At 43.1% G+C, this 27114-nt stretch overlaps 1 protein-coding gene across 6 annotated transcripts in view; it reads left to right on the top strand.

The window, feature by feature from the left end:
- Positions 1–27114, top strand: part of Sipa1l1 (signal induced proliferation associated 1 like 1) — a 287298-nt gene that overhangs the window by 46447 nt on the left and 213737 nt on the right. For 5 of the 6 annotated variants that reach the window (XM_057782143.1, XM_057782150.1, XM_057782146.1 and 2 more), the window contains one exon: positions 16004–16070. The exons of the other annotated variant lie outside the window; for it this stretch is intronic. The gene's annotated coding sequence lies outside the window, so the exon portion shown is untranslated. The remainder of the gene's footprint in view (positions 1–16003; positions 16071–27114) is intronic. 6 annotated transcript variants of the gene reach the window in all.

The raw sequence follows: 27114 nt of genomic DNA, 5'->3' as shown, positions 1-27114 counted from the left end.
CCTCAGATCCTTCCCCAGACCCTTATCATGAGTTTGTCAATGTATAGAACCCATCTATATGGAAGGTGTCAAATGCAGTCAATCTATAGAGCCCATCTTTATGGAAGATGTCATATATACTTTACGAAGAGTTTCAGTGTTTATGTCTTAAACTTTATTGTGCATTGAGTTAATTAATAATCACCAGGAAAGATTGTGCTTAAATAGCCCTAAAGTAAATGACTCAGGGTCCAACTCGGAGTTTGAACCAACACTGGGTACAGAGTTGTGTTGATCTCAATGACCTTCTTGTCTCCTTTGGATTTTTACTCTGCTGTCTGAGGTGGTTGCAGAGACCCCAGCACATGACTTGGGGTTTGGAACCTAACATTCATATGGTGCATAGTTGAGCTTTTTGGTTGGTTGACCAAAATATTTGAGAAGTGTAGGGGTGACATTTTCTTGACTCTTATTAAAAAGGACTTTAAGTATTGCGAAGGTTCGGGATACAGTGGATATTGCTAGTCTTGATGTGACCTCATTATGTCTTGGGTAACTTTCTTTAGAACCCTTTAAAAAGTATCAGATGACTGTTACCTCATATTCAAGAAACATCTTAAGACCCAAAGAACCCAAAGAAGCTAAGAGGGAACCTAAGTTATTTATTTAGTGATTGTGTTAAAGAGATGGTAAGCAGAGAAAGATAAAGATTAGTGAGGAATGGATTCTGTGAGAAATTGAGTCCACTGTGGTGACTGAACACACCGTATTCTGAAAATCTGTTGGGGCCTGTAGTTTGCAGAGCTGATGAACATGATGTAATCAGACCATCCTCATGCTAGCAAGAGTGGCTGGAACAGGCACTTCGGAGTGCAGTGGCTCTCGTGGTTGTTCTGGGCCTAGACTTTGGGAGAGTGTCTACTTAAACAGAGGCTTCTCATTCCTGCTGGGAACACTGAAGCCATCCTAGGTTTCTTTGGGGAATTTTTCTACTGGGCACTAATCTTTTTTCTCATGACTTTTGTCAATATTTTGTAAAAACTGGGTGGTGCTCCTCTTCTTCCCCAGTTTTATTTCCTGCATTCAAAAGGTTAAAAAATAATCCCTTCTAAATATGGATATGTTACAGGACCTCCCTGCATCTACTGTTTTGCATATAGAAACTTTGTGGGTTCCTCAAGTTCTGTGACATTGGTCTCTTTTTCTGTACTCTGGATTGGATGAGTGGGGTCAGATTTCAGTGTCTAAGGCAAAGCTACTCCCTGGAGACACTTGCTTCAGGGTCACTGTCTCTCAGAATGTCGCTTTCCTGTTCTGTATCCAAAATGTTCATTCAGAATTAGCAATGGATAAGACAACTTCACCTGCTATTTCACTGGATATTTTAGTGACTGTGAGTTACATGTAAATTAAATCATAGGCAGGCTCCCTCCCTCCCTCCCTCCCTCCCTCCCTCCCTCCCTCCCTCCCTGCCTCCCTCCCTCCCTCCCTCCCTCCCTCCCCCCCCCCCCCCCGCCTCCCTCCCTTCCTCCTCACAAGTCACACCTTGATTATGGAGATCAGAAGTTGTCTCCCCACCTCCCCCAGAGGATTCTGGGGGGGTGGAATACAGGTCATCAGGTTTGGCAGCAAGTGCCTTCAACCCACTGAACCATCTTGCTGAGCCCAAAGCCATAGGAATTAATACAAAAAAAACTCCCACAGTTTTTTAAAAAGGATTTTCCTGTTTTATTGTTGAATGATATGCTTAAAGCACTTTGTAGAGGCTAATTTAAGTTTACCTGCTATTGATTTCTTTTCCTGATGGATAAGCAATAAAAGGAAAGACGATTAATGCTATTTGTGCCACCGATTTTTACAAAGATGAAACTGCATTAGAGTTTTCCCCAAAGCTCTTTTCATAACTTTGGGCTTTCTGTCATGCTTTGTAATTTGTCTGCATTATGTATGATGATACAAGGTGAGGGCGTGTATGAGCACATAATTATAGTCGACTGTGCAGTTATCTTGGTATTGTAGAGTCTGGAGAAGACCCCTAGTATCTGTCTTTAAAGAGAATCCTTGATGAATCATAATTTCAGTAGATCAACATGTAGACTAAATACTCTGGCTTTGACAAAATAGCAGAGAAAAACACGCATCGTTTTGGCAAACTTGTCAGGCACATTGAACTGCTGATTGTTCTGTTTCATTGGAGAAAAGTTCCTCCCGTCTTGAGTTCACATAGGCTCCTGCTGTGATTACTAACGTCTCTACCATAATCCAATGAGCTGCTGTGGACTGAGCTGGGGTTCCTCTCCTCTGAAACCCTCTCTTTTCTGCTTTATTCTTAAGACCAAGATTGTCAGCTGGGAGTTGTTTTCCTAACTAGTACTTGCTAGGTACTTTGTATTTTTTGTCTCTGTTTTTTGTTAAGCCTTTTCATAACTTCAAGGAGAAGGACCAAGTCTCTACATTTAGTCATGGACTTATCTTGTCCAGGAGTACATTAAGTCTGGTTGTCTTCTCATGCAGGTCTAAAGACAGGTTTTGCGCTTTTTCTAGGTCGATGTTTTGCTTCTTAGAGATGGAATATAGTGTGTTGAAAACAAATAAAAACTAAAACAAAGAAGATTTATTACTTATTTATGTGTATGTGTGTCTGTGTGAGTGAATGCCGCATATATGTGGGTCCGTCCTGGTGGAGGCCAGAAGGGGGCATTGGATACCCTGACGTTGAAGTTACCTGCAGTTGTGGAATCAGAGGAAGTGAGTGCTGAGACCCGAATTTGGGTCTTCAGGAAGAACCAGAAGTTGGCTTTTGTTCCTACCGAGAACATTTTTTATTGTATTCTTCTGAGGTGTCAAAAACTCCTTTAGAATACACAGGGCAGCCCAACAATGTTTTTAAAAATCCATTTATCCCCTAGCTGTCTAATCTATCCATCCATGTCTACCCTCATGGAGTTTATGGTGGCCAGGTAGAGTGCTTGCTGGACATGCATCAAGCCCTGGGTTGGACCCCAGCACCACATAAACTGGATGAGGTAGTGCATGCTGCAACCTAGCACTCATGAGATGGAGGCAGGATGATCAGAAATTCAAGGTTTGAGTCTTTCCTGTACAGAAAAACGTTACAATTAGATTTATTGTAAAATTCAATGCTGTTCAAAATAAAGACTTTTGGAAGAGTTAGATCCAGTTGTAGAATATTTCTCTTAAAGGGTATCATGTGATAAATTAAAATAATTTATCTACAGGTATTTAAAGTAAGCTTTATTGACAAGGTTCAAAAAGGCCATTGAAAGTTGAGTTTCTTTCTGATAAGCTTTTGTGACTTTTGGATAGCTTCTGACAGTATTGAAGATGATCAGTGATCAGGCAGATTTGATCCTGAGAAGAACAGCTTTTGAGAACAGTGTGATTGTTCATTGTAAGGTGCTATGAGTTCCTTTTCCCTATTTTGTGCATATGTGTGTTGATTTGGCTGCCCTCCTCAGTCATTTCCAGCTTGTATGTGAGGCTGCAGCTGTCAGGCAGGGTTTCTCACTTGAGCCCAGAGCTTGCTGGTTGGCTGGCTTTGCTGGTTAGTGCTCTGAGCATCTGAACTCCGTTCCTGACACCCGTTCATCCTTTTATACATTGAATCATCTCCCTGACTTAGTTGAGCAGTTTCTTACAAGGACAACAGACTACCATTTTAGGTCTCCAGACTAGAGACTGCCTTCTGCTCCACTGCTCTCAGTGTGTGGTCCATTTCTCTCTGTCTCTGTCTCTGTCTCTGTCTCTGTCTCTCTCGCTATTGATTTTACTGAGCTATACATTTTTCTCTGCTCCCTTCCCTTTCTCTCCTCTCTCCTTCAACCCTCTCCCATGGTCCCCATGCTCCCAGTTTACTCAGGACATCTTGTCTTTTTCTACTTCCCATGTAGATTAGATCCATGAAAGTCAAATACAGTATGTACTACTCATATGTGGCTTTTAGACATAAAGCAAAGAAAACCAGGCTGCAATTCACAATGCCAGAGAACCTGGGCAACAGTGAGGACCATTTATCTTCCTTAAGTCTGTCTTTTGTTTCTCAGCCTCAGTCAGCCTCTGTCTCACCACCTGGGAAACAGCAGCTCAGTGCCCTCATAGTAGTGCTGAAGGGTTTGTTGTATTCTTTGTAAATCCAAGTATGTATGTGTGCGCACACTCAAGCACCCGATTGTGACAGTCCCTAATAAGCCTTTGGTCCTTCCCCATTTCCTGTATGCCAGTCTGAACTCAGCCGATTGTTTAAAAACTAGGTGGGATGGGTCCACCGTTCTACCACCAGCCCTCAGTCCACCTTTTCTTGCTCTTCCTGTTGGTTACAGCAAATAAACTACTTCCTTGCTGGTTTGGTTGTTAGTTGTGCTTTGTTGGTGTCATTTGCTTAATAAAATACCCAGATTTTCCTTTGTATGACATCTTTTTACCCACAAAAGCCACTGTTTCATCTCACTGGTGCATTGAACATCAGCACACTATGAGATGGCAGAGTTTATATTGTTCTTAACTAAAATTAATTAATTTATTAGTGTGTATGTGTTTGTGGTATGTATGTGTCTGGTGTGTGTTGCACACATGTGAATGTGTGAGTGTGTATGCCCATGCATATATATGCAGAAGCCAGAGGAAGATGTTGGTGTCTTCCTCTCTCAGTCTTAGCCTTGTTTTCTTGAGTCAGGGTCTCTCGCTGAGCTGGAAGCTCTGTTTCATTGAGACTGGCTATCTGTCAAGCTGTCTGGATCATCCATCCCTGCTCCACAGTGCTGGGATTACAGTCACATACAGCCTGGCTTTTTACATGGGTGCTGAGATTCAAATTTAGGTTCTCAGGCTTGCAGAGCAACCACCCTTACCCACTGAGCTGTCTCCATACCCCTCATTGGAGACTGAAAAGTTTTCATTGCGTTTACTTATTTCTTTTGTATATGTGTAGGTGTGTAGGTGTACTGTCCATGTGGAGGTCAGAGGACAATGATAGGAATTGGTTTTCTCCTTCCATAATGTGGGACCCAGGGTTTGAACTCAGGCTGTCAAGTTTGGCCACAAGCACCTGCTGAGCTATTTCACTTGTCCCACATGGGGATAAAAACTATTTTATATTATTATTATTGCTATTTTATATTACTTAGTATTATTATTTATATTGAAGCAGGGTCTCTCTGTGTAGACCAGGTTCTCCTTGGATTTCTGATCCTTCTGCATCAGTTTCCTCAGTGCTGGGTGGGATTGTAGGCATGTGCCACCACACCTAGCCTTGTTCCTGTTCTGTTTAAACAGGTCCTTACCAGGTATGACAGATCCCTGCATGGAATTTTACTTCAAAAGGTTCATGGGCTAAGTAGAACTAGATAGCTAAAAGGTAACCACAGTTCTTTACACTGATTGGTTGAAGATTATTAGTTTTCAATGTAGGTATTGTTTGTAAGCTCTGAATTTGTGCACATGAAATTTAGTTTTCACATCCATCCCTAAGTGCTGAGCAGTTTGTTTTGCATTAGTAAGTGTACTTGTTTGTGCTTCATCAGTTTGATAGAATTACAATGCTGCCAAGCTTATTTTATGCCTATGTATTTAAAAGTGAGTATTCATGTTATCCACACATCAGCAACAACTCTGAGCGATGAGCTTTGCTGTGCAGGCAGTGGGCACTGTTTGGATGCTGAGGTTGCATAGTCATCTTGTATCCAGTGATGTTGTTGCTATGGGCATTCGGCCCTCTGCTTTATGAAGGAGGCAGTCAGTGCTGTATGACAGGTATCAATGGATAGAGAGTCACTGTAGAACCCTGGGGCTTCCCTTAGCAGTTTATCTGTGGTTCTCAACCCAGAGCTTCCATGGCGTGATTTTAAAACATGTTTCCATAGTTTATACTCTGCTCACTCAAACTCCACACGCACAGTGACCTTTAATGCTTTCATTCTGTCTTTTCTCCCGATTGCATTGGTTTTAGCTATCACCTGCACACCCACGCTAGGCATTGAGCTCAGGGCCTTGCGCTCCTTGTACTCCTTACACTCCTTGCACTCCACTGAGCTGCAGCCCCAGCCTCTACTGTACTGGAAATCTCATGTCCAAATTATTTTTCCTGGATCCCATTGAGCTTCCAGCCTTTGTGTTCTCTGCATTCCTTGAAGTTGTTGGATCTGCATATACTTGATTTGGATTTCCCCTTTGTGGTGGTTTGAATAGGAATGGCCCACATAGACTCACGTGTTTGAATGCTTGGCCCATAGGGAATGGCACTATTAAAGGTGTGGACTTGTTGGAGCAGGTGTGGCCTTATTGGAGGAAGTGTGCCACTGTGGGAGTGGACTTTGAGGTCTCATATGCTCAAGCTATACCCAGTGTGGGACTCAGTCTTCTGCCTGCGGATCAAGATGTAGAGCTCTCAGCTCCTTCTCCAGCACCATGTCTGCCTGTGTGCCACAATGCTTCCCACCATGATGATAATGGACTCAACCTCTGAAACTAAGCCAGTCCCAATTAAATGTTTTCCTTTTATAAGAGTTGCCATGATCACGGTGTCTCTTCATGGCAATAAAACCCTAACTAAGACACTCTCTTTTTTTGACTCCTGGGTTAGTTTACAATCTCTTTAAAGGGAAGGTTAGTGTTGGTAGATCTTTGGAGATTCAGGTTTCTTTGATCAGAGTTATATTTTGATAAATATATAAAATGTTTGAATTAAAGTAAGTTCTTAAATAGTTGGACTTGAGTTAGGACCTAACTTGTTGGGCTGTTGAGAGTGCAGATGGATCTCCCTGGCCAGGGTTGCAGTCACTTTGGAGAATAGGGAACTGACTTACAGCTGAAATAGGTTTCTGCCCTCTCTGTGTGACCACTCCCTGCTGCTGGTAGATTTTGATGCACATGCAAATTCTGCTCTTGGTCAGGAGCTTCTGCTTTTCTAGTTTTCATGATGTCATTAACTGGATGTTTGTGTGGTCCTAGAGAGAGGAAGAGAGAGAGACAGTTGATTATCTGTTAGTGCTACCCACCCCATCTGTTTCCTGTGTATGACAAGAATTTCTCCTCACTGCCACTGGCCCATGTGCCCAGATGCACCTCATAGATGCGGATGCTGGCTTTCAATGTGGGGACCATTGAGGACTCACTTTCTAAAAGTGTTTGCCTTCTTCAGGCTATAAGCTTGCTATTGATGTGTCTTCTAGTCACCTTAAGTCCAAAGGAGACTTTCTTGGCCTGACGGTAACGGTACACTAGAAAGCCCATGTCATCCTACATTAGTATTGTTCTAGTGTGACTTATAACTCTGAATTTGGCCAAATTGCTTTAGTCAGGTTCCAAAGAAACTCAGGACAAGGCTCAGTACTTTTGGCTCCTTCTGCCCCCTAGTAAACCTTCAGCCCAGGACCTGGACTTTGCTTCCCTTCCCTCAGCTTCTCTTTCCTATAAAAACCTGCCATTTCAGCCATGTGATCTCTGGCTTTTGGTTCACTTGCCTTCTCTTCTCTGTCTCTGCTCTTCCCCGTTTCCTCTCCCTCTCTCTCCTCTCATGGCTCAGCTCAGTCTGGACCCTTCCAGAGGCCTTTAACTGAATATCTCCCCTGCTCTAGGAGAAGTCATGTCCTCATTTTCATTCAGCTTAACTATTTTGAGTCTGTTTTCTTTAAAAAAGAGAATCACAGCTATTAGTCACCTTAACAGGGATGTTACGGGAATTCAGTGAAGTAACAAAAGGCATTCATCACTGTGCTGGAACCAGCAGAGATGAACTGTTAGGGTAAGAGACTGCTGTATAAGGGCAAGGGTGTTGGGATGGAATGAGCTTAACTATCTTGGACAGAGTTTAAAATGTCATGATTCTTACCTGCATCCCCTTGTAAAGTGGAGTTGTTGAATGCCATTTCCTTGGATTGTCACATTGATTGCATGAGGTAGAGAGTATTATGTGTCTGACTTTATACACACTCCCATAAAGGAAATTATGTAGTTGGAAGACAGATTTAGATTCTTGACTAAATTAGCATCAAGATGGAAGCTTCTGGATGCACTAGGTTTGATTTGTGCTTGCTACCATTTGTGGAGGTGTGAGAAGAGTTTGGTGGCCACTGGTGCTCCTGCCCCTTCAGCTTAGGACTAGGTAGCCAGCCATCTTTTGCTTTTCTTGTCTTTAAGATCTATTTTACTTTTATTTATGTGTAAAAGTATGTGTTTGTGTTTGGATGTGTACACATTGAGTCCGGGTGCCTGTGGAGTCCACAAAACAGCCCTGGATCTCTGGAGTTAAATAAAGGTTGCTCTGAGCTGTTGGACGTGGGGGCTGGGAGCCAAACTCCAGTCCTCTGCAAGAGTGATAGGCGCTCTTCACTACTGAGTGACCCCCCGGCTCCAGGGAGACATCCTTCACATCACACAGGAGAGGCATTTGCTTTCATCTAAGTGGAGTGAAGACTGCTGGGTGTAATTCAACAGGGGACTGTGTGCTCAGTTCGTGGCTCGCGTATGTGAGTTATAGGTCATCTGTGTCTGTGCCTTTTACCCTGTGCACTTTGGAAAGTTCCAGCCTTCCATGTACTCCTAGTTTTTAGAGGTACCCGTCCACGCAGTCCCACCTATTTTCCTGTATGGGTTCATGTGTGTGTATATGTGGAATTTGAAACGTTCTGTAAAGTGCAGCCACACTGCTTTTTACCTTTCGCTTCTTTCTCCCTGCATGTCACAGCGAGTGTCATTTCGTTAGTCTAGACTTCACTGTCACAGTAAATCATAGAAGTAGTGTCTTGACTAAAAGCTCTGAGACTTGTGGGATGGTGGACCAGTATTCTGGCGAGCTCTAGCCAGCACTCATGCTGCCTGCGTGCCTGGACTCTGTGCCGTAGTCTTGTTTCCCGTCCTTTGCCCACACTGCAGATTGGCCATTCTTCCCTGCTGTGGTCCAGTGGGGACGGTCAGGCTCCTCTTTGCAGTCCACGTGACACCTCTTTCCCCACTAGCGTTCACACCATGTGCCCACACCACTCTGCAGTGGCAAGATCATGTGTTGGCTCACTTGAAGTCAGTAGGGGCACAAAAGTAATGCTTGTGTAACTTGCTAGAAGTGTGTTAGTTCCTGTTTTAGAGACTGGCACTCAGGACTTTTGTGCTCAGGGCTATAACTTTCTAAACTTTGCTGTGGTGACCTGTGTGTGTGTGTGTGTGTGTGTTTTAAGAGACCAAAAAATCTTAAACAGACAAATAAAAAACTATTATCAAGAGCAGGAAAAAGCAACTTAGATTTTAACTGAGACTTTTTTTTTTTTTTGATTTTTCGAGACAGGGTTTCTCTGTAGCTTTTTGGTTCCTGTCTTGGAACTAGCTCTTGTAAACCAGGCTGGCCTCAAACTCACAGAGATCCGCCTGCCTCTGCCTCCCGAGTGTTTGGGATTAAAGGCGTGCGCCACCACTGCCCGGCCTAACTGAGACATTTTTAAGTCTGTCTAGAAGGTATTGAAAGCAATAAAAACTATTAATTTCTTTTCAGGTTTTTTTAGAGGCAGAAAGTTTTCCTAATTTTCCTTTTTTTTTTTTTAAGTTTCAGGAGAAAGCCTTTGTAGCCTCCTTGCACTGTGTTCTTGAGCGAGTGCCGCCCTCATGACTGGTAACAGCTATCCTTTCATTATGGGTTCTGTTACATTTAGTATTGAAGGCACTCCTACTTAAACTCTGCCATTTGGTCCTTACAGTAATCTTGCAGTGAAGATGGAGATTTTCTGCATATTACTGAGGAATTTTACAGTGCCAGTGACTGAGCAGAGCCTCCAGCTCCTTAGTCCTTGACATGTCATCGAGTGTGCTTTCTTGTGCTGACTTGGAAATAATTTTGATTCTTAGTGTTGCCATAATCTTTCATTTATTCAGCAGAGTTTTGTTGCAGACACAGTTTTCCGAGAGTAAATTTTGTCTGATAACTGACCTGGACTAGACCACAGGGTATGGAATGTGATAGCGATTTTTTTTTTTTTGTTTTTCGAGACAGGGTTTCTCTGTGGCTTTGGAGCCTGTCCTGGAACTAGCTCTGTAGTTCAGGCTGGTCTCGAACTCCCAGAGATCCGCCTGCCTCTGCCTCCCAAGTACTGGGATTAAAGGCGTGCGCCACCATCACTCAGCCAATAGCGATGTTCTAAGAACGATCTGCACATTCCTCTTGCAGATGGGTCGGATTGGTCCAGGTTTTGTGCATCTGCTCTGTCTGCCTATCTACAGGAGGAATTTTCTTTGCTTACTGGCAGTGAACCCAGACTTGTCTATACCCTTCCTTTCTGGAAATGAAGCACAGAGGACCATTTGCAGCAGTTAGCTGCCCAGAGTCTGACGGTGTCTCTCCTGCCTATGCTCCTTCCCATAGACCAAGACGGGTGCTTAGAGACCCAGCCTCTGTGACCTCCTCCTGTCTCCCTCTGGAGAGGACCACGGTCCTGATTGTGGGCTTAAGATTCCTTAGCTCTTTCAGCATCTTTGAAGAACACATTTTGGGATTGGACTATTTAAGCGCTGAAAAATTAGTATCACAATATATGTAGACCACATCACCCCAGCCAGGCATTTAGAGTGCTGGCTGTTTGTCTGGTCTTTGCTGATAAGATGGATCTATAAATGTGGGGCCTCATGTTCTCTTTTTCCTTTCTTCTCTGAGGGGACTGGAGTACCAGTTTTTGTCTAAGGGTTTTTTCTTGCGGGGTTGCTCCCTTACTGACCCCTCAGTTTGAGAAAATAGACCTTTCCCCTTACTACACTGTAGGTAATAAGAAATGGTGTCACCTGGCACATGATGGAGGAATGATGTCTATAAATAAATACGGAGGTCAGTGAGCGCCAGGTATACCACTATCACAGAGAGGGGAGAGGAACAGTTGGGTGGTGAACCTGAGGTGTTCACTTAGAACTTAAAGTGTAGGCAGGAACTCGTGGTTTTCAATGGTATAGAAAAATCAAGAAACACAGAAAGAAATGTGTGTGTCTGTGTGTGTATAGTTCTCTTTGAAGAAGCACGGAAAGAAATGTGTGTATATGGTGCTCTTCTCTTTGAATGCCTGGAGACAGCGGTCATCCTTTCTCAGAAAGCACACTGCACCCCCACATCTTGGCTTCTGAATGCCATTTTCTCACTAAAATGGCAGGTATTTTTGGACTATAAATACTGAAAGTTTATTAAGAAATAAAGTACCTATGGAGTCTTATTTTTAAAGATGATGTGTTTATTTTTATTTTATGTGTACAAATGAATGTATGTTCATTTGTGCATCACACGTGTTGGGTACCTACGTGTCAGGCATTCTCTGACACTAGAATCATGGTGTGGATGTGGAAATGAATCCAACAAGTGCTCTTAACCAGCAAGCCATCTCTCCTGCCCTCTGTATGGTCCAAAGTGTCACCCCACTAAGTAAGAGTCATGAAAGAAAAGAAAGTCACTTTATTGTGTGGAATTCTGACAGATACTACCTTAGTTAAGCAGTGAGTTAACATCGCCATAGTGTAGACATGATCTGAAATTGTGTTCCACCTGACAGAATGAGGCTAAAGGTGCTCTTGTTGTATAGTACTCCTGTAGAAAATGTCCATGACCCTAACCATAAGGACCATCAAATACATGCAGTTCAAAGAGACACCACACAAGCTGGCCAGGATTTTCTTGACTGCCGTGATCACAAGGAGCAAGAAAACTGAGAATTCTTCGGATGGAAGTGTTACTATTGAGACGAAAGCAGAGTGCAGTGCAAAGTCCTGGATCGGATCCATTTACTGAAATAGACATTGTTAAGATAGTTAAAGGGAGACAAACATGGCCTCTCAAGTAGATCATGGTGTTTATATCAGCACTGTATTCTGAGTTGTGATAGTCACAACTATAAAAAATTTATAGGCGAATGCTCTTGTTTATAGGAAGTGCTCATCAGCCTTTATAGGTATTGACTCTCTGGTCAGGTGTCCAGGGAAAAAGGCTATTTCTACTGTGCCTGCTTCTTTTTGTAGGTTTATGTGCATTTATTGAGTAAAGCAAGGCAAAGCCCTTCAGTTGTTTGAATACCTCAGAATCATTAGTTCATCACACAAGCCATTTCCAGAACTTGATAGGCTTGTCTTTGCTGGGAGCTGCCCTGCCACGCTGGTTTCCTTCCAGGTCTCTGTCTTTGGGTGTGCAGGTTTGCCAGCAGTTACTGTTGTCTCACTGTGCATTCTTTTATGGTCATGTTTTTTCTCCTTCTCCTGTGTTTTTACCTTTGTGGAAGCTGCTTCTTTGAATAGGAAGTGCGGTTTTATAGAAGTGACATCGTCATAGTATAGACAGAGATAATACTGTATTTTAGCTTACTTTGCGTGTGCTGTTTTCTCCTGTTTGCTGATGGGCTGTTGAGTCAGTTTCTGTCTTCATCACAGAGCATTTACTTCACTCCTGAGCATATCTCAGGTTGTGAGTTTGTCTGTGGGTGTGTGCATGGGCATGCACGTGCCCCCAGAGACCAGAGTCTCAGATTCTCTCAGAGCTGAACTTAAAGGCAGTGATGAGTTGTCTGATGTGGGGCTTGGAATCAAACTGCGAGCCAGTTTCCAGCCTGAGCTTACATTTTACGAGTGCTGGGCCAGTTGGTTGCCTGTCTAAAGACTGTAGGCTTTCCAGAAAGGAAGTGGGGGCAGAATCGATGTGAAGGTGTGGCAACCCATTAGAATGTGTTCAGGTTCTGAGTGGGCTGTCTTCATAGCTCTAGGACTGAACATTTTGGGAGGGAGATGATCTCAGTTTAGAGATGTGTGTGTCAGGTAGAATGTGGGAATTGGGCAGAAGGGTCATGGTCACCCATAGCTGCCTTTCTCTGAGAGCTTTACTTTAAGCTGACTGAGATTCTTTCTGCCTTTTCTCTAGTTTATAGAAAACCGTTACTAAAGACATGCAGCCACCCTGGCCACCCCTCAGCTGGTGAGACTGAAGCCTATCACAGGTCCTGTTTTCCTTGGGTAGGCTGGAACAAGCTTCTCTGTGGCCGCCAGACTGGCTAGTTTTCGTAGTTCTCCGAATGATCAAGGAAAAGTGTGTTAACAACCCAGCGTGCTAGTTACATTGCGCTCGGTGACGCCCACACACACAGGCTTTTTTCCAGCTATTTCCCCCCTTACTGCTTTTACAGTGTAGGTGGCCTTCTCTGGATTGCTTTTGACAGGAAATTGAACAACCTTTCTTTTTTGGAACAGAATTGCTGAGAGTGGAGAAAACAAACAACAAAAAGAAGTGTTTGTGTTTGAGATTTTATTATGAGTTTGATTTAAAGAACAATTTAAATCCAGAAAAATGGGAGTGGGGGTCAAGGTTACATTGCAAATTGCACTGCAGTTCCTGAGTCTCCCTGTTGACTGCTGGGCCTCATCCTATGGCCTTCCTTCTTGCTCCTCTTACTTTGTCTCTTCTTGATCAGGAAGTAGGTTTGGACCTGGTGTGTTTTTCTGACTCTTGATGGGACCTTCCTGGTGTCTTCCTTGAGCAGTGGAGGTGTGGTGGGCCTGTGCTCTTTCACAGGCTCCTTGACTCTAGGACCCTTGTTGGCCCCATCCACATCATGCTGCCTTAGGGTTCCACACCCCTCAGAGACACATGGTGAAGGCCTGGTTCACCCCTTGTCCTGAGGTGTGGGTGGGAGCTTCCACCACCTACCACAGGTTTCTGGGAGCCCCAGACTTTCTGTCCCTTGACTTTCTGTCTCTTGGGCTGTGAGAGCCTCGCTCCACTCACCTCTCCTGGGCCCTTGGTTGTGAGAGTGCTTGAGTCTGCCTTGGGCAGTTTGCGTACATTACTGAGGATTCTGAGGCAAAATGCAGTCTGTAATCAGAGTAGGTCTGGTTTGCTTCACCTGGAACTCATGTCTGGTTTGAAAGGAGCAGTTCTGTTGGAATCCGTGTGTCCTACGTCACATTCTCTTCAAATTGGCATGTTTGTTCGTGTACCCATGTGGTTCACCAGTGCTAGTCAGCTGCCAGGTATGCCCTGTTTATGCAGTTAGCTAGTTATAGCTCAATTCATTAAGACTATCAAAACAGAGCCTCTGTTTTGAGAGTTAATGGCTATCTTTCCTCATTCTGTGGGTGTATGCTATACTGTAGAGACCAACCTTGAGTAAACAGCCTATCTGCTGTCTGGGCTGTGTGACTCAGAATCTTCCACTGGCTCTTTCCTCCCTGTACCTTCTGGCTGTGACAGCCCAGGAGAGGCTTGCTGCAGCTCCTTCCCCAGATCTCTCCTGCCCAGCACAGGGCATTGGTCCTGGGTAAATCCTGTTTTGAATATAAAATTGGAGTTTTAAGGTGTTTTTGTGCTTGGCTGAATGAAGGCTGGGATTCTCCAGTGCTCAGGGGGACAGGCTAGAAAGAGAAACCTTTGTCTCCCCAGGACTAGGGGTCACATGAGTGAAGTGCAATGGTTATTATTACTGTTTACCACCTTCATTCTATGTGACTGGGAAAAGAGTTTGAAGTAGGGTTTAACCTCAGTAAATGGGAAAACAAACCAAAACAAAACCCACAATACCTTTCTTGGGAAGCTCTTATGAACATAGTTTAATTCAAAGATTTTTGGAGATTGAAATATTTATTCCAAATTCTCAGGACCATTCATGGTGGTGTACAACATGAATCCCAGCATTCAGAGGCAGAGGCAGGCAGATCTGATGAGTTCCAGGCCAGCCTGGAGATCTAGGCTAGCCTGAGCTATCTAGAAGTGCTGTCTCAAAAGACAACCAAACCAAAACAAGACAGTCCCTCTGTTCCAATTACTGTTATTGAACATGAATTTGTGTGTTTTTTTTAATGAGTACTACATAGACACGTAGCTTTCATAGGAAATACTTTATGACGGTGGTTGGGAACTTATTATCTGTCTCAGACAAGCAGTTTTGGAATTGTAAGTTTGGGGCCTGGAGAGATGGCACAGTGGCCAAGAGCACTGGAAGTTGTTCCAGAGGACTCATGTTCAGTTTCTAGCACCTACAGCCCTCTGTAACCAGTTCAGGGGATTCAGTGCCCTCTTCTGGACTCTGCAGGCATTCAAGTGATGAGACACGTACCAGTGTACAAAGCACCCACACAACATAAAATTTAAAAGCAAAAATGAATTGTAGAGTTACTTTGTGTATATATGTTGGTGTGTGCGCGTGCATGTGCATACCTGAGTGTCAACTTGCTAACATTCTTCAGGAACTCTCTACCTTGTTTTTGAGACAAGGTCTTTGTGGGACTTGGGACTTGATGATTAACTAGCCAGTCAACTCACCCGCCTCTCTTCCCTTCCTCAGTTCTGGAAGTTCAAGCAGATGCCACCACGTCTGACTTTTATGTGGGTACTGGAACATGGATTCTTAGTACTTGAGTGGCAAGCGCTTTATTGACTGAGTTGTCCCCTCAGCTCCCAGAATTGTGGAAATTCTAAATTCTGCAAGCCAGAATGTCTGTTGCTATGGAAGAGAGTTTCTCAGCCACATCTTTATTTCTCCTTTGGGCTGCAGGATGTGTGGTCTAGCACCTTCCCTGGTTTGTACCCATTAGATGGCAGTAGTATGTCTCCTTCTCTGGTTGTGACTTCAGGACATAGAATTGCACCCTGCTGAGGATCACTGCTTCAGAACAACACTGGGGGTGTGGGGGTGTAGCTGGGTTCTCATAGGCAGTGGGATGCTGATGGCTTGGCTAATTAGCATTTCCTTCTAGGGGGCTTCTTACAGGTCCTGGTCCTGAGTTTCTCCGGGGGATGTTCTGAGCTGGTTGTCTGTGATGTGGCCCCGGAATATCCATCTATCTGTCTAGTCAGGTTTAGGAGTCAGTTCTTTGTGTGGGAGGGGCTGTCGTTAGCCCAAATTTAAACAAATAGAGCTTCACATAAAGGTTAAAATTAAAATAGGCTTTAAATTAGAATTTTATTAATATTGCTCTTTTGGGTCCTTTACTTACTGTGAGGTACAGTTGCATATTTTACAAAAATTGAAAGTAACTATTATACTAAAGCTCACAATTGTTTCTAATTTAGGTTCTGAGAGATTACCCCAAGTTGAACTCAGAAGCAAGATTTACTGCGGACTTTGAGGTGGAATGAGGTGAGTGGATGGATTCGTCACCAGGTTGTGTTGAGGGAGGGAGTGTCACTTAGGCTCTGGTTTAGAAGGCCACTACTTACAGCAGTTTGGCTTACCTAATGTGAATTTTGTGTGTTTTCCTGCTGGCTTTTCTGTTTGCCATCTTCTTTTTGCCGATTAGGAAAGGAGAAGCAGAAGATGTGAAAGCCTGCAGAGCTCTGGCCCCTGATTTCTGAACCCGAGCAACTCTCTGGTAGACCATCTCTACCCGACTGGGAGTGGGTGGGGGCTGCGTGGCTCACCCTTCTTCTCCATAGCCCATCTAAGTAGACAAGCAACAGTGAGAAATAGAAAAGGAGACTTACTCCATTTAGCCACAGTAGGAGGAGGAGCAGAGAAAGGTCCAATGCTCCCCCCCACACACACACCTTGCCCAAATCTGTTTCCGCAGACTGCATGAGGATTAGGTTTAAGCAGATCACAGGGAGGCCTGAGGGAGCCTTCCTGGGGAGCTAGCTTATTTTGTGTGACTCCCTGGAAAAGATAGCGATAGTTGATTTTAAGATTATCATAAATAAGTTTTCACTAGGTAAATTAAATCTTTAGTTCAATAACTCATTAGACCTGCTTCTCAGTAGAGACTCGGATTTGGCATAGACGTGCTGTACTATTTCAGCAAGCATTTCAGACATTTAAATTAATTGCAAAAGGAGGATGCTGTAGTGAAAAACAAAAAAACAAACCGGCCTAAACCAGAGTGAAAGAGATGTTTTCTCCATGTCCCAAACACAGCAGTAAGTAGAGCTTTTAAATTCAGATAAACCCAGTGGTTTGGGGTTATATAGGTCTCTTTGGTTTAGTTACTTTGTACTTAACCTTGGTCTCAGACAGATGCTGAGACAAAGACCTTTGAGAATGTTCTTATCTGCTGCTTTGTTAGGAGGAAAATTACTCAAGGAGTCAGCTCTTCTGGATGCCTGTGTGCAGGAACAGTCAAGGATATCCGAGATCTCACCTCTGGAAACCTTTGTTCAGAACTCATGGCTTCTAAAGCCCGCTGGGTAATCGGAGCACTGCTTTCAAAGTAGCTTTCTATTTCTGACCTTCCTTGAATTTCAGGAGAGAAATAGGGGAATAATTATCTCTGAAAGCGTCTTTACAGCACTTTAGGACATTCTTGGTCTGCATTTATCTGGGCATTCCTAGCTGCATACTTAATAGAGGTAGAAACTAAGGAAGTGTTGGATCTCTAAAATTTCTAGCCATCTGAAAAGGCCATTTTTTGGTTATTTTAATTTTATTATGATTTTTTTTTTTGTTAGCAACACATCTGAGAAACTGTGTGCCTTTTGAAAACAGCATCTTTTGGAGGCGCAGGGTTTTCTGCATGTTAAAGCAGGTAGCCTGCAGATCTGATACTGAGAGGGGGAAGGTGTCATGCCATTTTATTTATTATCCTTATTTTTCTGTTTATTTTTTGAGGCAGGGTTTCACTCAGTTATGTAGCCCAGACTAGTCTTGAACTCATGACAAGCTTTCTGCCTTAGTCTCCTGAGTCCTGGCGTTACAGACATGAGCCAGCACATCTGGGTTGTATTCCATCTTTTTATGTAAGGTACTTGAGCATGTGGGTTTTAGAGTCTGGGAGCCCTGGAACCAGCCTTTCGACAGGCATCCTCTCACCTTGATCAGATCATATTGCTTTTTAAGGTTCATCCTTTCTTCTCCCAAGTGCTTTTCTACCATTGAAGTGTGTATCTCCTGTCTGTGCTTTCGTGGACTGAGCACTCCTCCATAAGTAAAACTCCTAGTTAATAATCATGGCTAGGACAACTTTAGCAGACTTCTGTCTAGTTAGAGCTGGGAAGTCAAGGCCTTGTCCTTTGGACTGAGTTGCTTAGTTTAGTTACTGGAGCCGCAGGGCACCTGGGCTGCTTGTCTTAGCACCAGTATCTGAGGAGACGCTGGTCTGGTCTGTCTGCTCGGTCTGGGTAGAACAGTATTTTTCGACCTGTGGGTTGTGACCCTGTCACAGGGGTTGCATATCAGATATCCTGCATATCAGATGTTTACATTATGATCCATAACAACAGCAAAGTTACAGTTATGAAGTAGCAACAACAATAACTTTATGGTTGGGGTCAGCACAACCTGAGGTTGCAGCATCAGGAAGGCTGACTGAGGTAGAGCTGTCTTCTGGGGCGTGCCTCCTCACTGAGATCTTAGGTAGCAGAGGAAGGCAGATTGAACAGTTTCTGGGGCCCTCATTCTTGGCCTCCAGGTGTATCCTCCTTCCTGAGTGTGATCTTCCCAGTGAAGGGCTAACTAAATTACTGGCGTGCCTCTAGAAGGCCTGACACTATATAAACCTGTCTGTGTGCTTTTCTGGATACCTTATGAAGTACATAATATTGCTACTATTAAAATTATTTGTGAGCAGTATTATCTAGAATATAAACATTGACTTGAGTGAGCATACCCTTTTCTTTCCTTTGAAAAGCATCTTTGGTGTAAGTACTCAGCCCAGAAGCATAGCATGTGTGATGCTCATTGACTAAATTCTGTGCTTTACATATGAAACCTTTCTCACAGGTCTCCCCAGTCTTATCTCTTTGCCGTGGCCCTTCCTTATGTGGGCAGTCAGGTTTTTGTAGGTAACTGAAGTATTGTTTAAGTGTTCCTGCTATTTCTCTTAAATTTATTTGCATCCCAGCCACTTGCTTCTAGTGAGGAGTGGTAATGGAAATTGAAAAGTCTCTCATTTTTTTTTCTCTCCCTGAAAACCCAAGTAGCAATGATAGCATTGGTCACATTTTCCCTGGAGCACATTCCCTAGCCTGTTCTTACTGAAGAGCACTTGGAGCAGGAGACATGCAGAACTGCACTGGCGGGCGGAGACATGCTTTTGGGCTGAGGAAATAGCTCAGTCAGTTTGAACTCAGAACACACATTAAAAAAATAGGTGTGGTGGCACACACGTGTAATCCCAGTGCTGAGGAGGTGAAGATAGACAGGTTCTTGGGGCTTGCTGGCTGGTCAGTTTAGCCTAATAGGTGAGCTCTATGTTCCAGGGAGAGACCCTGTCTCAAAACCAAAAGGTGATGGCTCCTGAGGAGAGGAATAACACTGGAAGTTGATTTCTAGCTTCCGTGTGTACGTGGATGTACACATACACACGCACACATACGCATGCGCATACATTTTTGCTCTTCTATGGGACAGGCCAACCCTTCAGGAGGTGTGAACAGAACAGGGAAGCGATTCTTGGTGGCACATTCTTCTATACACTTGTTGGGTTAGGTTCACAGTGGCAGGAGACCCAGTCTGAGATGATAGTGCCTTGCCAGGCCGGCAATACAGACAGTAGTGCCTGGAGCTGATTTGGTGGCTGGAAACCTCCTCCATTGCTGCAGCCTGTGGACTTCTCGTCTGCCCCTTTTTGCCCTCCTCTGTGCTGTGTGACTTCCTTATCATTGGCAAGTACATCTTCTTTAGGACAGATGGGAATAGATGTTTATGTCCAGCAGATTCTCCCTAAACTGAGAACAGATCAGGTACACAAACAAGACTTTGAATATTTTAAATATTTTGCTCTACCTTGCAAAGGCTTGGTAATGTTCCTCCAGCAAGCTGCTTGTTTCATAGTGGCACTGAAGGCACAAGGCAGATGCAACAAGATGGAAAAGACAAGGTTTTGTTACTTAAGTGCTGATGGTAACCTAAATCATTGAAGATGTGTAACAGCAAAGGGCTGACTGTAGAGACTTCTTATCTTTGGGTGTGAATGATTGAGTCCAGCTCAGAGTAGCCTCTTTATGCTTGTTTATTGTTTCAAGTCCTGTCGTGTGTCCCCCGTCCCCCCCCCCCCCGCCCCGTACCAATTCTGGAAAAGAAGATGGTATGTACAGCTTTGCCAAACGCTTTTCAGTCTGCAGATAGGGCCCTTCCCGTCTCCTAATGATGCTGTTGCCCTTTTCTCTTTGCTAGGACCAGCTCATTTTCACTCGTTTATTTTCTTACCTTTATGTTCTGTAGACAGAAGAGCAGAGCTTCCCACGTCCAGTACTGGCTCTTCAGCTTATACTGCTCATAGAGTACCCGATTATAGGAATTTGAATTAAGTTGTTTTTGGAACGCTGTCTGCTTAAAAATATTTGTCACCTTTTTTGGGCAGAGATTGGTATGAAGATGATTATATTGTGGTTTTTCCCCCCCGCCCATCAGTGTTTTCATTGTATTGCTCAGGCTGGCCTTTAACTCATGATCTTGTTTTCTTAGTCTTGACTTACCTTTTTTGATTATCTAGTAAATTTGGAATTTGCATGCTGGGCTTGGTGGCTCCTGTCTAATTGCAGCACCCAGGAAACTTGTTAAGATCCCTACAAGTTATGGGATACAGAGTGAATCCCTGTAGTATTTCTGTGTTAGCGTCTCTTAAAGTTGCTAGTAGGGTGGTTTTGTTTATTTGTATTTTTTTCTTTTTTGGCCTGGAATAAAGAATATTTGTGTAGGGATTGCAAGATTGATAATGAATTACATCAGCGAGGGCTTCATGGCTGTTGTATTATTTCTTGCAATTTCAAAACTGTTCGAAGAACCTTATGTTGTGATCCCTTATCAGATACAATTTGCACGAGTTTTCTCCCATTCTGTGGGTTGCCTCTCTCCTCTGTTGGTACTCTCTCATGTACAAAAGTGGGTTTTTATGATCCCTCTTACTGTCTGTACCGTGGTATATTGTCAGAGGTTATTGCCAAATCCCATGCTATAAACATTGACCTTTTCTTATCTTGAGGGAGTTTTTTAGTTTGGGGTGTTGCATATGAGTCTTTGACATATTTTAAATTAAGTTTTCGTATGTGGAGTTCCCCTTTCATTGTTTTGCAAGCAGATAACCACTTTTCCCCAGCAACACATACTGAACAAGACTATCATGGAACGATCTCAGTAACCTTGGTGAGTTATTTGGCCATATCTCTGAGGGTTTGTTTCTAGGTTTTGTGTTCTGTCCTATTTTTTATGTCTGTCTGTATACTACTATAACTACACTATTTTAATTGCTGTAATTTTTTTTTCTTTTTTCCCCCTTCAAGACAGGGTTTCTCTGTGTAGCTTTGTAGCCTGTTCAGGCTGGCCTTGAAGTCAAAGGATCCGCCTTCCTCTGCCTACCAAGTGCTGGGATTAAAGTCTTGTGTCACCGCTGCCTGGCTTGATTGCTGTAACTTTCTAATATAGTTATATAGTTCGATACTAGCAGACATGGTTCCTCTATCACATTTTTTAATTCAAGAGTTTTTTTTTAGGGGCTGGAGAGATGGCTCAGAGGTTAAGAGCACTGACTGCTCTTCCAAAGGTCCTGAGTTCAATTCCCAGCAACCACATGGTGGCTCACAACCATCTGTAATGAGGTCTGGTGCCCTCTTCTGGCCTGCAGGCACACACACAGACAGAATATTGTATACATAATAAATAAATAAATAAATATTTAAAAAAAAAAGAGTTTTTTTAGATCACTTTGGCTATTTGGGATTTTAGGATAAAAACTTTTTTTTTTTTTTGTAGAAAATACCATGGAATTTAGATAAAGATTGTGTTATATTTGTAAATTGCTTTAGGTAATCTTAACAGCATCACATCTTCTAATTTGTAGACATGGACATGGGGAATGTTTCTCTTTACTTACATCTTTCTTTTTTCCAGCTTTGGTTAAGCCTGTCCCTAAGTACTTTTTCTTTGACCTCAGTGTGAGTAGAATTATATTGGCAATGTTCTTTTCAGGATGCTCACTGTCCTGTGTAGTGATTTTGCACCCTGCCAACTATCTGAGTTCATGTATTGGTTCTGTTTTATTTTTTTGAACTCCTGGACTTGACATGTAATATCTGCAGATGCAGGAGGCTTTAGTTTTTCTTCCCAACTCAAATGTTCATTTCTTTTTCTTGCCTGAGTGCTGTGGTTAGACCTTCTGATACTGTATTGAGTAGAAGTAGGAAAGTGGCCATCCTCACCTTGTTCCTGGTTTTTGAGGAAATGCTTTGTCATCACTGATGCTCACTGTGGGTTTTCATGACTTTATTACATTGGTTGATTTCCTTCTATTGCTAGTTTGTTCCTTTTTTTTTTGTTGTAAGGGAGTATTGGGCTTTGTCAGTTGCTTTTTCCCTCTGCATCACTTGAGCTAATCATGGAGGCGTGTCTTATTGCTTCCTGTTGATGTGGTGTATTGCAGGTTGATTTGCATGTAGCAAATACTGCATATTCCAGGAATAATTTCACGTGGTCTCCTGTGTATAATCCTCTTAGTATACTGCTCAGTTCAGTGTACGAGTCTTTTGCTGAGGATTCTTTTATCCTCAGCATTAGAGCTCTGGCCTAGAGTTTTCTTACAGTGTTTTTGCTTGGAGCTGGTGTCAGGAGGATGTGACCCTTTTAGGATGTGTTCAGAAGTGATCCCTTCTCTTCAGACATTGGATGCTTGAGGATTGACATTCTTGGTATTCTTTTAAATGTTTACTAGGAAAGCTATTAAGTTAAAGCTTTTCTTTGCCAAGAGATTTTCCGTGATTGGTTTCCCCTCTTCACTAGTTACAGGATTCTTAAATTTTTGCTTTTTTTTCATGATATAATTTCTGTTCATTTTTGTGTTTTTAGAAAATTTGTCCGCTTAATGTAAGTTATCCTACTTGCCAGCTCTCTTACAGTCCTTGTTAGTTTTGTGGAAAAGTGATAAAACGTCCCTACTCTTGTTTCTGATTTTAGTAATTGTTTATCTTCCTCTTTTTGACTTACTACATCTGCCTAAACACTGGTGAGTTTCATTGAGGGTTTTTTTCCTCCCCAAAGAATAAACTTGCTTTTCCTGCTTTTTCTTAGTGTTTCTTCCTTCTTTCTGTTCTATTTATTTCTGATTCCATCTTTGTTCTTTCTCTTACTAGCATCTGTTTAGTTTCTTGTCTTTCTGGTTCTGTAATTTACAGTTGATTCAGTGATTTGGAATTTCCTTTAAGTGGAAGCATTGATTGCTGTGTGTTTTCCCCGAGACCTGTCTTTGCTGTAATACCGTATGGTTCAGAACATTGTATTTTACTCTCTTGCTTCAGTTGTCTGTTTACTAATGTATTGTTCAGTCCCTATGATTTTGTGGTTTTCCTGGTTTTGTTTCTGTAACTGACTTCTAACTTCTTCGTGTTGTGGCTGGGGAAGTTGCTTAGCGTTTACAGTTTTGTGACCTTGTTCATAGTCTGGCTGTCGTCTATCCTGGGCAGTGTTGGAGAAGTGTGTTCGTGCTTTGCTTGCTAGTGTTCTATTTACAGTGGGTGTAGCTGGTTACTTATGTTTCCTTTCTTGTATTTAATTGTATCTGGTATTGAAAGTAGAGTATGAAAATCTAATACTAATTGTAGAACTATTCCTTGTTTTCAGGATTTTAAAACATATTTTGGTGACCTGCTTTTAGATACACAAAACTTGCTGTATGACTCTTTACAATGCACATGTGATTAAGCCTGTTTCATCAGGTGTTAGGCACTCACCCTGCTCTCTTTTGGTAACGATCTATTCTGTCTTTGGAGCTGAAGTGAGTCTCTACAGATTGCTCCGATTTTAAAAGATCCTTTATGCTATTTTCTGTCTTTGAATGGAGAGAGAGTTGAATCCATTTACGTTTAAAGTCATTATCGATGAGGAGGAAGTCTGGGCATGTGGGCTCGTTTCTCTGTGTCTTGTAGCTGTTTTTGGTCCTTGTATTACTGTCTTCTTCTGTGCTTGATTTCTTCTTCTTCTTCTTCTTCTTCTTCTTCTTCTTCTTCTTCTTCTTCTTCTTCTTCTTCTTCTTCTTCTTCTTCTTCTTCTTCTTCTTCTTCTTCTCCTTCTCCTTCTCCTTCTCCTTCTCCTTCTCCTTCTCCTTCTCCTTCTCCTTCTTCTCCTCCTCCTCCTCTTCCTCCTCCTCCTCCCTTCTTCTTCTGCAGCTGAATCCTTTAAATTCTTTCTTATTTTTTCTTGTGTATGTTCTATAGCTATTTTCTTTGGGGTTACTATGGAAATTACCACTAGCATCCTAAAGTTCTAACATCCCAATTTGGATGTATACACATTAGCTGCTGTTCTAGGGTGTCTTCAGAGCCACTGTCAGGGCATCAGCCCTTTGTACACCCCATACTCAAACTCCTAGTGAATTAATAAAAGTCTAGTACACTAGTCTCTGAAATCATGTATGAAACACGTGTGCAGGCAGAACATACAGCTTTTAGACCAATTCTATTTGAAAAAGCATTGGCCTGAAATCAGCTAGAAACTACAGTAGTAAATGATGGCTTTTTAATTTGCCTATGCGTTTTTAATCTTTACTGTGATCTTTATGTCTTGGAAGTTTCATTCTTTCAAAGAGAAGACTGGTTCTCACTGTGTAGTTCAGGCTGACCTTGAGCACTGTACTCTCTTCTCATCCCGGAGTGCTGTGGTTGTGTTGGTCTGTGTTGTGGGCATGGCTGGAAGACCCTTATGGTCTAATGCACTTTCCTCTCACCTTGGCAAGACTCTTTTTCCTTTCCTTTCTCCTTTTTTCTTTCCTTTCCTTTTGCCCTCCCTCCCTTCTTTCCTTCCTTCTTTTTTCTCAAGACAGGGTTTCTCTGTAGCTTTGGAGTCTGTCCTGGAACCTATTCTGTATACCAGCCTGGCCTTGAACTCATAGAAATCCACCTACCTCTGCCTTCCGAGTGCTGGGATTAAAGGTGTACACCACCACTGTCCGGCTCTTTTTCTTGTTTTTAAGGACAGCTATAATGGTAACACATTTTGTCAACCTTTTATTTACCGGGGAACCTCTGAATTCTTCTCCCATGGTCAGCTGAGCCCATGTGTGGAATTTCAGGGAGGTCTCATGGCAATCATACTGTGAGGCTCGCTTGTATGTGGCAGGCTCTTTGTCTACTGTTACTTTCAGGCTCTGTCTTTGGAAAGTGTTACAGTGTGCTTCAGCTGACTTTGTCTGAGAACCATTGAACAGTTTGCATATTTGTGTACATGTCTCACCAAATTTGGCGACATTTCAGTTATTATTAGTTCAAAGATTGTTCTGCTTGTTTCTCTCCTTTTTTTTTTCTGTAACTTCTACAATGTGCTTATTATTTTTCTTGATGGTGTCTATCTTGGTTTGAGTCCGAAATGCTTCTTGCAGATTTGCTGTTCTGAAGGCTAGAGAGCTTTTAGGAAATAGGTCAGGCCTTTGGAGGTGGTGGACATTTCTAGTTCTAGCCTCTGTGTGCTCTGCTTTCTTTCCTGGCCACCATGTGAATATTGGCCACCACCACATGTGCCCACCCTAGGAACAGCACCTCTCCCAAGGCCCTGCCATTATTAGGCCCTTCCACCATGCCTTTGTGCCTTGATGGACTGACACTCCTGAAGCCAGGAGCCAGCACAGACCCGTCCTTCCTTATGGTACTTCTCGGCTAACATGAGGTATCGTTGGCACAGTGAGGCAGGAGTAGTTGATACAGAGGCCTTCTGGTTGCGTAGTCTCTACACTCTCTTTTTTAGTCCGTTTACTTTTCTTTCTGTTCTCAGACTTGTTCATTTTCATTTTTCTGTCTTCCCCTTTACTGGTTCTCCTACCTGATAAGAACTTTGAATGACTCGAGCTGCACAAGTTTGTTGACTTTTTTTTTCTTTAGGGGTCTTACAACTTTATTTTTGTTTTGTTTGTATTTCTCCATGCATCTACATTCTAGATCTTTCTGTGTTGTTAAGATCACTGCTGTTGCCAGGCGGTGGTGGCGCACGCCTTTAATCCCAGCACTTGGGAGGCAGAGGCAGGCGGATCTCTGTGACCAGCCTGGTCTACAAGAGCTAGTTCCAGGACAGGCTCCAAAACCACAGAGAAACCCTGTCTCAAAAAAACCAAAAAACAAAACAAAACAAAACAAAAGATCACTGCTGTTTTAGGATGTCTGTCTGGACATCTGCCATAAGCACCTTTCACGCAGTCTTTGTTGGATGTGGGTTTGTTCTTGTATCTCATGTCTATTAAGACATTTTTCTGTTGAAAACTGCTCTTCTGAATCTGATAACATGATAACTCTGGGGTTCAGGTTCTTGCTCTTTCTCGGGATTTGCTGTGTTTGTTACTATTGCAGGCTGTCCGTGTGACAGGACGGGTGAGGTGGAGACAATGGCCTCCTTAGATCTGTTGCCTTTCCCTTGGGTGTTGGACCACTTTCTGATCTTCATTGCATATGCAGCTGCATTTGAATTAGTCTTTTCCCCCTCACCTGGTAGTTCTGGTTCCAAATTCAGTAACTTTGGGAGTGTTAGGCAAACATGCTGTCTCTGAGCTCCAATTTTTGAAATGTCCAGGTTTTTAAATCTCTGTCTGTCCTGCGGGGGAATGAGAAAAATCAAAGAGTATGTGTGCTGGCCTTTCAAATCTATTCAGTCACCTCAACTGTGAGAAGAAAGACTTGCAATTATGGTGAAAGGCGCCACAGCGGTGGCCTGTGACTGTACCTCTGTGATGTGCACAGCAGTGGCTTGTGACTGTACTTCTGTGATGTGCACAGCAGTGGCCTGTGGCTATACCTCTGTGATGAGTGCATAGCAGTGGCCTGTGGCTGTACCTCTGATGGATGCACAGCGGGGGTCTGTGGCTGTACCTCTGATGGGTGCACAGCCGGGGTCTGTGGCTGTACCTCTGTGATGGTGCACAGCAGGGGGCCTGTGGCTGTACCTCTGTGATGGTGCGCAGCCCAGCACAGAACCACTTGTGATAGCCCCGCACTGCCGCCCTACTAGCCGAAGAAGTTCCTTTAGACTAGGTTTTCAACTCAGGATTGCTGACTTTGAGGCTGAAAAGAATTTCAGGTCTGGCCAGTTTAGTGAAGTCAAGTTGGGGATTATTGAAGATACTTTAATGTCGTGTAAGCATGGGGTTTACAAGACAGATGCCTTTACAAGGAAGTCACACATAGCCTGAGTGGAGGCGTGTGTTCCTCAGGGGAGGGGAGGGAGAGTAAGTGTAGCTGTGGGCTTCCACAAGAGAGAAAGAGCTTCAGCTATCTCAGCATTAGCC

Source organism: Chionomys nivalis, chromosome 10, assembly GCF_950005125.1.
Source record: "Chionomys nivalis chromosome 10, mChiNiv1.1, whole genome shotgun sequence".
Taxonomy (NCBI): domain Eukaryota; kingdom Metazoa; phylum Chordata; class Mammalia; order Rodentia; family Cricetidae; genus Chionomys; species Chionomys nivalis.
The sequence above is the reverse complement of the archived record's forward strand: the minus strand, read 5'-3'. Positions and strand labels throughout refer to the sequence as shown.